The sequence below is a fragment of the Suricata suricatta genome, chromosome 11, assembly GCF_006229205.1.
Source record: "Suricata suricatta isolate VVHF042 chromosome 11, meerkat_22Aug2017_6uvM2_HiC, whole genome shotgun sequence".
NCBI lineage: Eukaryota > Metazoa > Chordata > Mammalia > Carnivora > Herpestidae > Suricata > Suricata suricatta.
The window spans coordinates 72,954,768-72,959,728 of NC_043710.1; the positions used below are offsets into that span (position 1 = coordinate 72,954,768).

The 4,961-nt window shown below is 37.4% G+C and overlaps 1 pseudogene; it reads right to left on the reverse strand.

Moving 5' to 3' along the window:
* Positions 1–2,271: 2,271 nt before the first annotated feature.
* LOC115272627 overlaps positions 2,272–4,961 on the reverse strand; it is an 8,131-nt pseudogene continuing 5,441 nt past the window's right edge.

Sequence of the window (4,961 nt, forward strand, 5' to 3'; positions counted from 1 at the left end):
GAGAGAGGGAGAGAGAGAGAGAGAGAGAGAGAGAGAGAGAGAGAGAGAGAGAGAATGAATTCCAAACAGGCTCTACACTGTCAGCACAGAACCTGATGCAGGGCTTGATCTCATGACCCGTGATATCATGACCTGAGCAGGAATCAGAAGTTGTACAGCTAACCAACTGAGCCACCCAGGTAGGTGCCTTTTGTTTGAAAATGTCTTTATCCTTATGTGATAGTTTAGCTGGGGGTAATATTCTAGGTTAACAGGTATTTTCTCTCAGTAATTTGGAGACAACATTTTTCTAGGCTCTGTTGATGCTATTAAGAATTATGTTGTTAGTCTAATTACCATTCGTGGTGATCTTCTGTTCCCCCAGGCTACTTTTAGAACCTCCTTTCTGTCTTCGATGTTTTATGACTTTGTTTCCAATGGGAGATTCTATGTTGTGTGAATAGAGGTCTTGGTTCTTAGATTCTCTACACAAGAGTAAAGGCATCCAGAAGAAAGCAGCAAACACAAAGCAGTTTATTTAGGACAGTACACTCTCAAGATGGGAGAGAGGGCAAGCCAAGAGGTGGCTACAGGGGTCATGGACAGGGTGGTGGAAGGTAGTGGAGGCTGCCTGCAATCATTTTGAGGGGACTCCTCCCATTGGTTAGAGGGGGAGTTTTTGACCCTACAAGGTTTGTACCAGAACATTAGAGCAGCCTTCCCCAATGCAGAGAGGGAACTATAATGCAAATGCATTATAAGGACCCTAGGGGTTACCCTGGAGCAGAGATATAAGAGGAGGGTGTTTGTTCTGCACCTGTTCTTGATCAGTCCAGGGATACTGGAAACCACAAGGCCAGGATGCTGGGAGCCACAGGCCAGGATGTTGTGCCTGGGGGTTCCAATGTATAACCCATTTATCCCCACCCTTGCTTCCAGCTCTTGTCTAACTAACTGCCTACTCTATTAGTTTCAATACAATTGGCCAAGAAATGGATTTTTAAAACTATATTTGAAAATGCAATGCTCTTTTTCTGGATTTATATCTTTCACTAATTCTGAAAAACTTCAGCTATTATAATTCAAATATTTTTATTTCTTTCCTTCTAGAACATCTACTAGTTATATATTAGATCCTATCTTTCTATCCCAACCACTCTTTCATATTGTTCATTTCATTATCATTTTGTGCTGCATCTTGTAAATAATTTTTACTTCCAATTTTCTTATTCCTTTAAAATATTGACAAAAAATACTCTCCAAAGTTTTAAAAACCTTTTAAAAATATACAGCTTCATATTATTTTTATATCACATGAGTACAAGTTCCAGTGTAATGCAAACTCACTATGAAAGAGACACAGCATAAAGGCATGATGTAAGTCACCGTGTCCTAAACAGTAAAGGGTAATGGACGTGCTGTCAAATCCCAACCATCTGTGCTAGTTTTTATCCCAATACATGCACTGTTAGGCCCCCTAGGGTTGGAAGACTTCAACTGCTTCTATTTTGTGTTTGATCTTATTTATTATTTTCAAAAAATTTCCTGCGTTTTAAATCTTCTTACAATTTTTTTATCCATAGCTAAACTTCCTGTTTTCTGTCATTATTGTAAACAATTATGAACTATCAATGTCCACAAGTCTAAAAGCCAGACATAGAATTCTTCAGCCAGGTTGCATAAGATATATGTTTAAACACACAAACTTCACTAGTGTTTTGTGACTAATATAAAGTTAATTTAATTTAATTTAATTTATATTTGAGAGAGAGAGAGCACAAGCAGGGGAGAGGGAGAAAGAATCTTAAGCAGGCTCCACTCTCAGCATGGAACCTGACACAGGGCTCAGTTCCACAATCCTGGGATCATGACTTAAGTGGAAATCAAGAGTTGTATGTTTAACTGACTGAACCACCCAGGTGCCCCTCTAAATTCTATCTTAAAAGAAATGATGATTTCAGTTTCCATATTCTAGACTTTTTTTTATGTATTTAAAAATGATTGATACTAACTGGAATGATTATTATTTTGTAAATTAATCAAGAACTCTAAAATAGAGAAAAATGCTAAGCTAAGTTCTATTTGTATTACAAATACATTGGAAATTCTGCATAATCCTCATGACAAAGCTTATTTTCAATGCGCAGTACTTCAATTTTGATGACATGATTTATTTTGACAGGTCCTTTTTCAGGCTGAACACTCAAATGGGCAATTCTTATAGATTTCCAAGTGGCCTTGGTGCCAGTCATGCATATTGCTTCCTTCCTAATGATGATGGATGACTTTCATCTACATTTTTTTCACCTGATCAGCATACTGAGCATAACTGTAAGCTGAGGCAGCTGTGCTGCAAAATATAAAGCACCACATCTGAGGATGAATACTGTCAGCATAACTGCACACCAGAGGTGCCAAAGAAACTGCCAAGATTAACTGGACTGTGATGTTTACTTTGCTGATGAATGTTGGTTTTAGCAGTGACAGGCAAGGATTGAAATACTTACCAAGTGTTCTCAGCACTGGAAGAATTCAACATTTGACATAAAAATGGTAGCCACCAATATTACATTTTTGACATCTTTCACTTATATAAATAAGTGAAACTGGAGTCAGATTTATATAGATCAAGCTAATATATAAAGTGCTGATTGGGATTTTATCAGCAAGTGGACCAAGAACATTTCCCAAAGCTGATTAACAATTGTCCTGATTTCAAGCAATAAGCCCACTTAGCAGGTTAGTGAACCCAACTAGTGCACAAACTCCTAGGGCAATACCAAAATCTTCTCCAGTAATCAAAGAGCCTCAAAGTGGGGCCAAGTTGATTCTCATCATTGACAATATACATGGAATTGTTCATGGGTTTTCATACAGGCTTGGTGGTGCTTGTCAGACCTCATTGTCTGCCTGGAGCCTCAGTGGTGGTTATGAGGACCACCTTTCTTGTGTCCAAGCAAAGGCCCATCCAAGGGGATTAATATCTGTCCTCCAGTGGACTGGTTTTCCCTTCAGATGTCTAACAAGCTATATGCCTCATCCAGTGTTTATAGTTTCAATGACTTTTTTATTTTTACTTTTAGAAATCCTATTTATAAAAATCTACCCATTGTTTTTCATAGTGACACTTTTTCCTTAAGGTTTATTTCTTCATTAATTACTTTAAATATAATTATGTCTTATCTCTTAGATTTCAATTCCATTATCTCAAGTTTTTAGGGCTCAAATCCTGATATTTACTGTCTGCTGATTTGTGCACATGGTGATATTTTCCTTATGTGTTTTTAAATTTTTGATTGTGAACTCATCACTGATGAGACCTGCTTGTGTTTCCTAAGAGAAATTCTTGTGGCCTGGATTGGCCTCCTTCCAGAATTTTCCACTTAATTTTCTCAGAATTAAGTGAGATATCACTGGCTTGGGATCAATTATTACAATTCCTTGGCCTGGGGGTTCTGGGACTATGAGGTGGTAAAATCTAGGTGCCCAAGTCGCTGAGTTCTAGCATCTTCCTCAGGAAGCAACAGGCTTTGTTCTCACTACTTACTGTTCTCACTACTCTACTTTAGACCTTTCTCTTGTTATTGACATCTATATATTTCTGCTTTTTTCTTGTGAATTCATCTATGCACTTACAATGTTATATTTTTGGTCATAAATATTTTCAATATTTCCAGGGTATGAGAGTGGAGGGTTTTCAGGTGGCTTACCTCTTTCTTCATATTGCCAGACTTTTAAGCCACTAGCAAGTTCCTTAATACTTTGGATTTCAAGTCTCTCACCTTTGAAATGGAGATAAAGATTCCTATCTCACCACCTTACTCTGAGAGGAAGCTCAAATACTCACCTAAATCCCATCTAGATTCTGGCACGTGATAAGTACAAAATGGTCAAATTAGGTTCCTTTCCTTTCTTGAACTATATACACCTTGACTACTTAACACCCTACTCTGCACAAGTAACCCAAGGAAAGATCTAGGGTCCTAAATACCATGACCTCTGGAGGCATTTATATGAATTGCTTCTGCTTCTGATGCAGGAAGTATTTTGAAAAGATGTATTTTTAGTCCACTCTGTCAAGTAACAAGTAAGGAGAGTTATAGAAGGCCATTCCAGTAGGCAGAACTCAATGGTGAGAATAGAACTTAATGGTGAGAATACATCTAAGTGAGAACTTTTTTCTGTTCCTCTTCAAGCATTTCTAGGCTGATTTTTTCCTTGAGCCCTCATGGCAGAAGGAGGTGTTTCTGTGTACTCTTAATCTTATCTATATACATTTCTTTATTCAAATTCAGCATTTAGGGGAAGGGAGGAAGAGGGTAGGCAATAATTACCTAATTATGTTAAATGACATCAAAACATCGTGCCAATATTATTAAAACTATAAATAAAAGAAAGAAGACATTCATACATAATCCCATGGTCCTAAAATATACCTTTAATTTTCCATGATCTTTTCTAATCCTATTTCATTTGTATAAATTTTAGATTATTTTAATGATAGTATAGATATAATTTTACATTATGCTTTTTTCTATCAGAGATTTTTTCATATTATTCCTTTTTGCTTTTGTTTATAATCCCCTAAATGACTTTTTGTTACGATAAAATATACATAACATTTACCATTTTAACATTTTAAGTGTACAATTAAAAACATTTTATTTTATTTATTTTTTATAATAGTTTATTGTCAAATTAGTTTCCATATAACATCCAGTGCTTCTCCCCACAAGTGCCCCCCACCATGACCATCCCCCCTCCCCCCCTCCCCCCCTCCCCCTCAGTCCATGGTTCGTCTCCAGTATTCAGTAGTCTCCCTTGATCTGTGTCCCTCACTCTTCCCCGCTCTCTTTCCCCCTTCCTCTCCCCATGGTCCCCTGCCAGGTCTCTCCTGTTAGACCTATGAATGCAAACATATGGTATCTGTCCTTCTCTGCCTGACTTATTTCGCTTAGCATGACACCCTCAAGGTCCATCCA